Source organism: Gymnogyps californianus, chromosome 11 (genome assembly GCF_018139145.2).
Source record: "Gymnogyps californianus isolate 813 chromosome 11, ASM1813914v2, whole genome shotgun sequence".
Taxonomy (NCBI): Eukaryota; Metazoa; Chordata; class Aves; order Accipitriformes; family Cathartidae; genus Gymnogyps; species Gymnogyps californianus.
This window is the reverse complement of record NC_059481.1, coordinates 23119525-23132165: the sequence shown is the minus strand read 5'-3', so window position 1 is coordinate 23132165 and position 12641 is coordinate 23119525. Positions and strand designations below refer to the sequence as shown.

The 12641-nt window shown below is 54.3% G+C and overlaps 1 protein-coding gene across 1 annotated transcript in view; it reads right to left on the bottom strand.

The window, feature by feature from the left end:
- GLCE (glucuronic acid epimerase) overlaps window positions 1–3976 on the bottom strand; it is a 52967-nt gene extending 48991 nt beyond the window's left edge. The window contains exon 1 of the mRNA XM_050902937.1: window positions 3926–3976. The gene's annotated coding sequence lies outside the window, so the exon portion shown is untranslated. The remainder of the gene's footprint in view (window positions 1–3925) is intronic.
- Between the last annotated feature and the right edge of the window lie 8665 nt (window positions 3977–12641).

Below are 12641 nucleotides of genomic sequence, written 5' to 3'. Positions count from 1 at the left end.
TTTTTTGGTTGGTTGGTTTTTTTGTTTGTGGGGTTTTTTTTTGGTTTTTTTTTTGTTTGGGTTTTTTGTTTTTTTTTTTTTTTTTTTTTTACACATTTTACCTATTTCTCTGAAGCAGTCACTCAAGACCCCTTGTTTACTGCAGCATGTGCACTAGCTGGCGACTAGCGCACCTCTTGTTTTTCCTGCTGGAGTAGCACTATAGACTCAGCATTACAAATGGGAGCGCTATTGTTAAAGAATCAATTGGACAATGAAAGAGCTAAGGACACTTGTCTTACAGAAAATTACTGTCAAATGCTGCCAGACCCAGCTTTCCCTCTTTCTGGGCCACCAGCCAGATACTAATCATTTCAGGTCCCTACTAATTTTTAGCTGTGTAACACGCTGCGTGATACAAAAGGGGCAGCTTCATCCAGGCTGTGCTTTAGGATACTTTTATTGATTATTAAAAAAAAAGAAATAGCTACCATCCCAAATGTAGACAGTGACATTATTACCTCATGAAAAGTTAAAGGACTTCCCGAGGCACCACCTGAAGGGACGCGTGCCAGTATCTCCTTATGAAAGCAAGTCTTCCTACCTTATTACAGCACAATGTCAAAAGCTGTTCCGCAAGCTGGGCAGACAAAATAGTCGTGGAAGTTACGCCGTATCTTGGTAAGAAGGGATTCGCTGTTTTAAAAAGGTACAAAGAGCACCTGGAAAATCAAGATACCTTTGACCTCAATTATATTTATCGATCACTGACTGTATCAGAAGGGTTAGCGGTTCACTGAAGTGAAAACAATGCCTTTTAATAAACAGAGTGCAGTATTTCACCCAGATTTCAAAACAATGCCAAAGAATATCTTAGTAGGGCAAGATGCCTCTACAGATATATTAAATATTGTTAAGGCTTGTTACAACTGGCCAAGTTTAAAAGCACATAACGTCCTTAAAAACCTTTCTTGCTTGGCCAGCTCTAACTAGGAGACCTATTAACTACTGGCAACTCCTGTGTCTAATGGAACAAGTCAAAAGGCTCAAGTTCCTAATAGTCAAAAGAATAAAAAAAAAAAAACCCAAACCCCCACGCTTTTTGGGCTGCGCTCCCCTGAAGCCAACAAGCATCGTGCGGAAGAACTGGAAGATCACACTCCTGTACGTACACTGATCCTCTTCTACTACCTGGGAAGCTGTGAGGTATTTGCCTTTGTGTCCTGGTTTCGGCTGGGATAGAGTTAATTTTCTTCATAGTATCTGGTAGAGTGTTCTGGTTTGGATTTAGTATGAGAATAATGTTGATAACACACTGATGTTTTTAGTTCTTGCTAAGTAGTGTTTATACTAAGTCAAGGATTTTTCAGCTTCTCACGCCCAGCCAGCAGGAAGGCTGGAGGGGCACAAGGAGCTGGGAGGGAGCACGGCCAGGACAGCTGACCCCAACTGGCCAAAGGGATATTCCATACCATATGACTTCATGCCCAGTATATAAACTGGGGGGAGCTGGCCAGGAGGGGCAGATCGCTGCTCGGGAACTAACTGGGCATCGGTCGGCGAGTGGTGAGCAATTGTTTTGTATATTCTAATTCTTTTTTTATTATTATTGTCATTTTATTATTATTGTCTTCCTTTCTGTCCCATTAAACTGTCTTTATCTCAACCCACGAGTTTTACTTTTTTTCAATTCTCTCCCCCATCCCACTGGGTGGGGGGAGTGAGCGAGCGGCTGCGTGCTGCTTAGTTGCCGGCTGGGGTTAAACCACAACACTTTGCAACATTAAAATTTTGCTTAAAGGCAGAATATATTAGCTAAAATTTTGCATCATAATACTACTATCATGCATCCTTCTTACGCTTTTCAAAATGGGCAGAAGCAGAACAGCTCACGGACGCTCAAACCTATCTGCAACTACAGCATAAGCACATCTTATTTGTGTCCTCGTGACTTTGCCTTACAATAAAGTGCCCAAAATCTCTTTCATTATGAGACATCTTCCACAGTTTCATGCGCAAGGTCTGTAGCAGCTGATGTACATGCTGTATTCTGAAAGAAGCCACAGTACATATGATCCTGGAACGTACCGTCCTCATTATCCGAGCACTCACCTGCACTCATTCTAGCTCTTACAAAAACCATGGATATTATTTTAATTTTCCCCTTCCCAGAGAGCACGTTGATCAGGTTTTCTCCTCTTCACGCTGTTCAAGTGGGTGTGAATTCCAGAAGGCAAAATGAAGAGCACGTATAGGTCTCTTTCAATTAAGTCCCGTTAAGGAGGGTGACTGCTCCCGTACTAACATACCTCCAGCACAAAACCCACTTAGCTGCAGCCTTCCTAACAAGCTGATTTCATCTTGTCATGCCTGCTACCTTGGAGCGCGCAGCGATCCTTCACGTAAATAGGTGTACAGGTGGCTGTTACTTCGCTGATTCCAAAAGCACCGGGAAACCTGCTGTTTGCTGGTACAGAAGCAGTTTCAGAGCTTGGTTTGACAAAGTCTGACGCACCTTAAGCTCCCAGTGAAAAAACTGAAGAACAAGAAAGCATTCTGAGTTCAGTTTAGCTTTACGGACACCTGACTAAGCATCTCAGCCTTACTGCGAGTGCCTTCGCGTTGTTTTTGTTATACCTTGACGTCACAGGTACAGACACAAATGCATGCAAAATGCCTTGACGGAGCAAAAGAGCACCCACGCCTGAGGAGGGGCAACCCAGCACCTCACCGGGCCACTTCAGCGTTTTCCCTAGGCGTATATTCACACAAGCTGCCTGAGCAGTGTCTGTCATTCCGTACCGGGAGAGCTGACCTCTGAAAACATTCACACTCCTCTCGCCCAGCAGAAGCTAGGTTGCACTACGTGATTAAACACGATTCCTTATTATTCTCCAAGCCTATCCCGATATGGTACACAAACCGTGTCGCATCTCACCAGGTAACACCCCCATTACGCTGCTGAGGCGAAGCAGGCAGCTTTGCCTCCCCTCCAAGAAACACAACCGCGTTTTACCAGGACTGGGAGGCCTCAATTAGCACAATTACTCCTTCTAGAGTTCGGTTCACCTTGAATTGGAGGCTTTCCAGGCAGGACTCACAGCACTGGAATCCCACCGGGTGGAAAACAGAGAGCTCCTCCGCGTATTCCTGCAAACCACAGCCCGTATTCCTGCATTTTCCTTACCAGGCTCTGAGAGAAATCCCAAACCTCCCAACTTGGGCCGAGCACGTCCAGGTACCGATGGTGCGGGGCGAGGCCGGCTGGCCCTGCCTCCCTCCCCAGCCCACCCGAGCAGCCCCGGGCCGCTGGATGACACAACCCGCCGTTCAGAGAGCCCCGAGGCTGCCGTTACCGGCGACCCGCTGAGGGAAGAGGGGGCCGCGGCGGTGGGGGGGGGGACCCGCCTAGGGCTGAGGAGGGGGCGCGGGGTCGTGGCTCCTCCGGAGGGGCTGAGAGAGGCCTCCCGGGATGAAGCGGAGCGGTGCTGGATCCCCCACGGGGCGGAGGAGGCGCGGCCGGGGACACCGAGCCGCGGGAAGCCGGGCCGGGCCGGGCCGGTTCCTACCTGCCGGGGCGCGGGCCTCGCTGGCGGCGGAACCCCAGCGCCGGGGAGGTGGGAGCGCACGGAGGGGCCGCGCCGCGCCCCGCCTTCCCCGCCGCGCCGCCAATGGGAGCGCGGGGGGCGGGGCACGCCGAAGGCCCTGGCCAATGGGAGCGCGCGGCGCGGGGAGCGCGGCGCGCCGTGACAGCGGCGCCGGCGGGGCGGGGAGCGGCGGGCGGGAGGGGCCGCTGCACCGGGGACACCGGCCCCGCGGCGGGGCCGCTCCCGCCCCTCCCATCCACCCGGTGGGCAGCCCCTATGCCGCCCCCACTCCGTTCCCCCTCAGCCACGGCTTCACCCGACCCCGCTCCACTCCACTCCAGCCACCGGCGCGCCCCTACCTGCGCGGTGCCGCCGACATGAGTGGCGGGCGGGGCGGGGCGGGGCGAGGCGGCGGGGCCTCCCGGGGAGCGGCAGTGCACAGCGGCCGCGGCGGAACCCCAGCGCCGGGGGCGGGGGGCGCGCGGGGGCGAGCGGGCGGCCCGGCCCCGCCCCTACTTCCCGCGAGAACGGCGGGCGCGGGCGGGGCCTGCCGCCGGCCAATGGGGTGCGCGGGGCCAGGAGGCGGGCCTGCCGGGAGGGAAAGCGTTGCCTATTGGCTGCGCGGCGGCCCGCCCCCTTGGCCGCGCGCACGTGGCGGGGGCGCGTGGCGGCGCGGCGGCGGCTGCAGGGCGGGCGCGGTTGCAGCAGCGCGGTGTGCTCGGCTGGGCTGTGCTTTGGGTGGGGGGTTTTGTGGGGTTTTTTTTAAATTAAAATAACCTGTGAGGGGTTTTTTGGTTTTTTTTTTTAATTCAGATAACCTGTAAGTTTTTAGCAATCCTGTAGAAAGCTGTTTTCCTGCGGCAGGGCGTTCGTTTTGCTGCTGAGGAGCTGGCACCCCTTACGTATGCTTTGGCTCTGATGCAGAAGGCGTCCCCTGCCTTCCCGGCCTCTGCTCCCTTTAGGGTGTAAATCCTCTCAGTAAGACCTGGTAGGCGGTAGGTTTGCAGCTGCACCGTGGTTTCCCAAACAATCGCAAACTTCACCTTTTACAAACTTTATTTTACTTTTCTTGTCTAGCTCTCTCTTGAAGCAAAGGTAATTACTTACTAACTGAACTAAACTTTACCTGTTCCTATTCAGCATGCAGAAATTGCCTCCTTAACCCTTTGCTGTCACGTCAGATGACATGTTAACTTGTGTGCCACTGTCCCTTGTGTTCTCAGAGATACCCAAACTCTTCCCTCCAGAAATAGAACAACTGATCCCTGTGCAGGGCACAGATGCCGAATTTCCCTTTAGCTGCTTTTAGCTTTTGCCTGCAGCTTCTGTAAAGCTGTTTTGCTTAGCGCAAGCAGTGCTTGGCCGTCCAAAGGCTGGATCCTGCCCAGGTGGGTTTGCATAACCTTGCATGCTGCTTCTTGCAAAACCCTCCTTTGCATTTTGCAGCCTCCCCCTCTCCGCTCCGGCCCTTGGGGCAGGGGTTTGCTGCCCCAGTCCACTCCCCCTGCACCCACGCTCCGGCCCCGCGGGCTGGCTTTCCCCTACGCTCAACCACCAGCTCCAAAAAGCCTTTGCTCCGTGTTGGTGCTGTGACAACGTGGGCTGGATCTCAGAGCAGGGAGACGAAGCTGCTCCGGCAGCAGCAGAGCGCGCTCGGGCGCATGTGCTGAGCACGGGGCCCTTTGCATGTCCCGGCTGCACGGGCTGGACTGACCCTCTCAGCCCGGTTTGTGCACGGGTTGCACGGAGGTGCTGGGCACGGAGATTCGCCCCACGTCATCCAAGCCTGCCTGCTTCCAGGTCTTTTATACCGCTACAGACTCCCCGTGCTAAAATCCAGGTTTAGGGAGCTCCAACTGGAAATGGTGGATTGACCTTCCACTGATTTTAAATTAACCGAGTGAGAAGACGCTCAGCGAGTGTCCTAATTACAGCATTATCTTCATTACTCATTAGCAGAGCCGGGAAGGTATTTACTAGAGGCGAGGACTCGGCATTGCCGCGCCACCTTCACCGCTTCGCCCTGCGGTTGCGGAGCACGGTCCTTCGGTCTTACCTTCTCCAGTGCAAATACAAGAGAGCCCCAGCACGCGGTGTGCGAGGTCTGGGAAACAAGCAGCAGTGGAAAGGGGGTGCGTGCATCGCTGGGTGCGTTACTGGGGTGCACTTAGGTAAGCAAGACTGTGGATAAAAAGTGCAGAGCTGGACGCTGACCTTTGGTTGGTTATGTTGCACGAGCTGGTGAAGGACGCGTGCTGCAGGGACCTCTCAAACGTTGGGATTCTGGTGGCTTTGAAAAGCGGGAATAGTCTTAAAAGAATTATTCTTTTAGCTTGGCCCAAAGGTTGTTTCCATGGCAATAAACACACATACACACCCCACTCCTTTGTCAAAGTTATTCGTTAGTCTTATTTGTCACACACTGTGAAAACAAAATCATAGGGTAACATGCAAATTTTAAGATAATGAAAGGTTATTGCCTTCCGCTGTTCCTCGGTGTGCGCAGAGGGAGCGTGCGACCAGAGCCAGCCGCGCCGAGAAATTTCCATTGCAAATGAGTTCAAAATCCCACCAATGCTTTTACATACTTTGGTGGATGTAACAAGTCGTTACTGCCTTCATGTAAGAAGTTCTCGAAGTGCAGTACAGGAGATATCAGTAAATGAAAAAAAAATTGAGAGTTTCCTTCATGGAAATGCAATAGTAGAAATAAGGTGTCCGAGTAAAACTTCAAGGCGCCTTTCTGCCTGCCCCACGCCAGCGTGCCGGCAAGTCGGCTGTCCTGGCTTGTTTAAGTGCTGTTAGGAGTCTATCCAAAAGCAAACAGTGTCCTCAACGTGTGTTGTAAAGAAATATCACAGGTGCTCTTGTTCCGGCACAGGATAAGGGATTTCAGCAGAGGCCCCGTCTACCGTAATGCATTTAAATAGAGCTTAAAAGATGCGGTTCTCATGCTAGAGTAAAAAAATTTACATTGCAATTATTATCTTCTTCCAGATTAGCGGCTGTGCCCTGTCTGCGGAATCCTTTCTTTCCGCCAGCCCGATATCGAGCTCAGTTATTCTCCTTTCAGCCTCCTCCTGCACTGGGCTCTAAGCTGATGATTCATGTATTAATATGTGGTTATTAGATGACTCCTCTACCTCCACTGCTGCTATCTGTCTCTGGCAATGGAAGGAGGAAATGAATTCTTAAAACCTCAGGAACAAATAGTCCGTGCATGGAGATCAATCCTGCTCCCGCTGACGTCAATGGAAACATTTCCATCGGCTTCCATGGGGGCAGAATTAGTCCTACATATCAGATATTAGCTTGATTTGTAACCTCGCAAAACTCGGCGTAGCTGAAGGGGGAAAGCTGTATCTGTTAAAAATAACTCGTGGGAATTAAGTGACTGTCCAAGGTATTTCTCTTTCAGGGGGAAAAACAACTGTTGGGGCTGTTGAACGGGGGGCTGCCCGTGACGTGGGCAGCATCCCAGTCCCGCTCAGCTGCTGCCCGCGCCGAGACACCCAGCTCTTCAAATGGGGCTTGTAACGAGTTACTGCTCTTTAATTAACTCCTCCATCTCATCCATCTCCCCTCTGGAAAGCCGGGCGGGAGGGCAGCAGGGGGAAGCGCGGCCGCCGATGGCTGCGGCAGAGCCTCTCGCTCCCCCCCGGCTGCGGGACAGTCCCCGACCCTCCTCTCTGCAGGCTTTCACCCGCTTTCAAAACAGTTTTTACTGCCCGAAAATAAGAACTTAATTGAATTCCGAATTTACCACTGTGGCCACACACACGGTGCATTGAAGCAGCCGCGCTGGGCATGAGCAGCGGGCAGAAAGAAAAGCCCCAAATAATTCTCTTCTTACCACGGTGCTAGGGACGAATGCCGCCTGGGCTCGCCACCCCCCATCCTGCTGGCGGTGGGGATGGAAACGGCAACGGAGGGAGCACGAAAAAGCACCAGTGCCCTTCCAACCCCACCTCGCCCCGTGGGCCGCCCGCCCTGCTGCCAATAACCTGGGACGAAGCCGGTATCAGCCCCTCCAGCTGCGCCCAAGGAGGTGTCTAACATCTGGGTGCTGCCGCCTTAAGTTGCAGGACCCCCCCCCCCCCCCCCCCCCTCCTTACGTTCGTGGTCCTACGCCCCATGGCCCTTCCCCTGTCCCTGGCGCCCCCGACACCCCCAGTTGGGTGTCCCAGTTTGGGACCAGTTGTGCTGGGGACAGAAGGGGCAGGTCATGTCCCCTCCCCATACAAAATTTCACACCCAAACTCCCGGCTCCGGAGCATCTCCCTCCCCTGCCCCGCCACGCAGAGGGAACAAGAAGATCCAGAAATCACCACCGGTCCTTCGTTTCCCTAATTAGAAGCCACCGGCTAATGAGATATCATCCAAGCAAAATATTAGGAGTCGCATAATAATTACATCAATGAAATCAACAACAATTTAACAGCAAAGGTTAATTACATTTATTTAAAAATCTGGTAGACAAAATGATGCTCAAACAGTTGGGCAGACTAATTGAAAGCTAATGTTGCTCCTAAATTGAATTTCAAATGAATTTTACATCCATAGTTCATTTTGCTAATTTCATTCCCTGTATCCTGTAATTTGTTGGCAGTGATTGATTACTTAAGTGAATAATATCTATGTACCAGGACCATTTAGTAATAGAATATGCCAAGTGCGATCATACTGTTAATAAATACAGTTTCTTTAAGGTTTCCCTCTCTGTCTGGGTTTCGGAGGAGCAGGGACGCGGTGCCGGGGGAGCAAAGGGCTTTCGGCAGCTGGAAGCTCCTATTTTAGTTTCTTCTCAACAACAGGTTGCAAAAACCTCCCTGTGCTGACGGCAGCTGCCCCTCGCAGCCCTCCAGCAGCGTCGATACACGGCAGCATTTCATCACCTCTCAAATCCTCGTTTTCGTCTGTCAATGGATGAAAATTTATATATTGAGGGTTTGTCAGGGAATATTCTGCGCACAATATTCTGTGCGAGAGACGCCGCAGCCCAGGTGCCCTCGGTCAGCCCTCTCCGACCTGAAACCCAGCGCTGAACCCCGGCCCGGCCCTGCGGACCCCTGACGTCCCGACACCCAGGGCTGATGTCCCGAGGCTCAACCATCGCTCGAAAGCCCATCAGCTGGAGCGGCGGCTGGGGGTAAGCACAGCAGAGCCCCAACAAGCGCTGCTGCCTCTTCTCCGCATCTTTGAAGCATCCGCTGCTGCAAGATGAATGCAATTATATCTTAATAAAATTTTAATACAGGGAATTATGCACTTTGCATCCAACCAACAATTAGCTGTTGCTATGCTACAGCCAGAGTGTAATCACAATAATGAAGCCAGCCAAGGGAAGGCATTAATCAGGAGGTATATCATTATCCAACCTCACCCCCTGCCTCCCCAGCTCCTGGTTCGGAGCCTCCTGTTGCTTTAACATGAAAAACAACCCCAAAAGAAGGCGAACCCCAGGTCTGGAGGGAGCAGCCCCTGTTTCCCATCCAGCTCTGGCTTGGTTTGGCCAAGGAGCCGAAGCTGCCTGTACCCCGCTGCTCCAGCGCCGAAACCCCATGAGCAGCAGCAATCCCCCCTCCCCAACTTTCACATCTTTTAATCATTTATTCCTGGGATCCAAAGGAAACATCCGACGAACCGGAGACGCGGGGAAAAATGGCAGCTGACGGAGCTTCTGCAGATGGAAGGGGAAGAAATTCATTAATTTTTCATCGCCGTGGCTGGGACGTGAGCAGCTCGGTATTCATCATGTCAGCAGTGACCTTGATGCTGCTTCCATCCTCCCTTGGAGAGCGTTTCCCCCACCATCTGCTGAGCATCAGCCTGCCCTCCTGCCCGCCGACGATGGAAAACACCCCGGGGGTGGGAGCGAGTGCAGGCAGGCGGGTACCACTGCTGGCATGAGCAGGCAGGGAGCAGGCAGCTGAAAGCTTGCAAGATGCTTGCATGCTCCGGGGCAGCAAAACTACCTCTTGCAACGTTGCAAGCCCCGAAACAAGAGGAGCAACCAAATTCCTCCCGATGAACCATATGCACGACTGCAAAAGGCCGGCGGTGTGCTTGCTGGCGGGCAGCCTGCCAGCCGCAGAGCGGACACGCTGTACGTCTCGGCGTCCCCAAACACCGACGCTTTCCTCTAAAGGGAAAATAAAAATCAAAGCCCAGCCGGCTTGCGAGACCCTCCTACCCTTCGAAAGCACGGCTGCGTGCTTCCCATCAGGGTGGCATCCCCGTTTCTCGGGTGTTTTGCATGATTTTCCCCCAAAATCCCTCTGCTTTGGGCACCCTGGTGCCACGATGCTCAGAAAGAGCTAAATTTGCTTTATTTTTTTTTTGGAGATGCTGCAAGCATCAAAGCGCTTCGGCACCCTGCAATTCAGCAGGGATGCAGAATGAAAATGATTATCAGCAGACGCATAATGATTCATTCTGTTTATAATTGCTTCGAAACGTAGGGAGAGCGGGGAGATGTAATTAACTCTTCTTTATGATGGAGATGAGTGTGTTTTCCTCGGCCACGTGACGCTGCCACATACAGCCACAATTTTTTTCTGGCATCTTTGGCAATGTGAATGCATAGATGTATGCACGTGAATGGAGTCAATCTGGGAGCGTAGCTTAAAGATATCCCTGAAACACTATAACTCCACGTGCAGAGGGGGTATTTATTTCCCTGCAAGCCCCGGGAGGCTGCAGCTCTCCTGATTTTCCCTTGGATGTGGCGAGCAGGATCTTACATCATCCCCTGATTGAAACAGCCCCTTTAATTACAGCGCGTGGGCTGCCATTGCGGTGATGCTGGTAAACAGGCACCCTGGCCCGTGCCCCAGAGGATCAGCCCGTGGGTTTGGGGTCACATCCAGGCTCCGTTTCGCAGCGTGGGTCTCTAGTAAAGACCCTGAGCGGGTTTGTTTTCCTCGGCCGAAGCTTGGAAGGGACACGGAGCCACGATGGGGAGTGCAGAGCTGAGGAGACTCTTTGCAGAGCGAGCTGAAGCTGGAGAATACGTGGTCAGAGGGATGCGGTGGGGTGAAGAGGAAAGGGGAGCTCCTCTCCCACGCTGACACGGCCGGAGGAGCTCAGTTCAGCGAGCTGCCTTACATTTCCATCCTGCCGCTAATCGAGGAGGCAAGAAGCCCGCATTAGCCAGGGTTAAGAAAAATTGACACTTGACTTCGGGATTTTCACCTCGTGCTGCGTGTTCATGGGGTGCTGAGAGCTCGCCGCTGTCTCTCCATCCATCATGCGTCAGCCCCGGACGTAACCCAGAGGGGATCATTACCCAACCCGTCTATCATACTGTCTGAAGCAGATGCAGCCACAGAGTTTATGTCATGGCCCCACGTCAAATGATTTCTCCTCTCTGGCTCCAGATCTCACCATATCGCTGGAGCTGATTGCACAGCCCAGCTCCTCGCCGCCTCCCAGATCAGCTGCCGATTTAGGCTAAGTGATAAGGGCAAACGCGCAGGCAAAACAAGGAGCATTGGATGCGATGACCCAGGATGGGGATGGATGCTGTGGTCGGCTCCGGAAGGCAGCGGGGTTCAAGCATCAAATCCCGGCCAAAATGGCCCCAGCAAGGAGGAGGGAGGGAGCAGGAGGGAAGCAAAGCTGCGGAGGGGGCGAGTGCCGAGGGGCAGGGCAAGGCACCGCATGGCTCTGCAGCCCTGGGCGCGCCGATGGCCACCCCAGCCGTGCTTGCAGGCCGGGCCAGGCTCCCGTGCCCCCCCAGCACCACACCAATTGGCACCCGTTCTGCACGGCATGGTAGCCCAGGGACCGCAAGGTGCAGAGTGCTGGATGCTTTCCTCCGCTGTGGGCTCCCACCTCACCGAGGGGTGCAATCCTGCCCCGCGACACAGCTGGGTGCTCAGAGCCTTCCCAGGGCGTGTGGGTCCCTCAGCACCCACGTTGCGCCCTGCCGTGCCCGGCTGTGCTGGCTCTGCGGGACAGCCGGGAGCGCACCGTGCCGGCAGCGGGCTGCTCCTCCGGCTCTGGGTTAGACTTGGCTTTCCCCACGGGTGACTTTGCCATCAGATGAGTGTCTCATCTACATTAATCTTTCCTTTTTTTTTATTTTTTTACACAAAAGCATCAGCGTATTGCACAGGCGGGCCGTGAAAGGCCGTATAAATCAGCCAGGGAAGGCAGCTTCACACGAGCATTTGTTCTGAATGGCGACGGGTCCCCACGGGCCACTGCTGCTCCCAGCACTGCTGGCCACGCGTGGGGGCATCCCTGCACCCCGGTACCCAGCGTTTTGGAAGTCACCCCATCCCACCAGCCATCCCGAGGCGGGTGGGCTGTGCCGGGCCCCCTCGGCACCGCCGAAATAATCTGTTTTCCTGATGCAAAAAGAGGCAAAACCCTTTCTGCACTGCTAAACCAGGGCTGGGACGGGACGGGGTGGAGGGGCTGCTGAATTATTTGTCTTTGCAGAAAAATATTCGGTGCCCTCCGGAATGGAGCAGCCGGAGCTGGTGGGGCTGCCCTGGGGTGCAGGGCCGGGCTCGGGGCGGGCAGCGGGGCAGGCAGCGGGCTGTGGCAGGTCTGCCCTTGGGCAGGGGGGTCGGGGGGGCCCAGGCCAGCGCAGCCCCGGCCCCGGGCGGCCGGCACGGCCCTGGTTGCCGAGTCTGCAGTGCCCTCCTGTGGGCACCGCTCCGCCGGCGGGGCCCGGCTGCCCAGCGCCCCGCAGGGTCCTGCGGGACCCCCGGCCCCGCCACCCCGAAGGGCTCCATCCCAAAGCCCTGCAAGGTGCTCCAGGACACTCGTTCCCTCCATCCCAAAGGGCTCCAGGACCCTGTCCCCTCCATCCCAAAGCCCTGCAAGGCGATGGAGGACCCCATCCTTCCCATCCCAAAGGGCTCCATCCCAAAGCCCTGCAAGGTGATGGAGGACCCCATCTTTCCCATCCCAAAGCCCTGCAAGGCGATGCAGGACTCCATTCTTCCCATCCCAAAGGGCTCCATCCCAAAGCCCTGCAAGGCAATGCAGGACCCCATCCTTCCCATCCCAAAGGGCTCCATCCCAAAGCCCTGCAAGGCAATGCAGGACCCCATCCTTCCC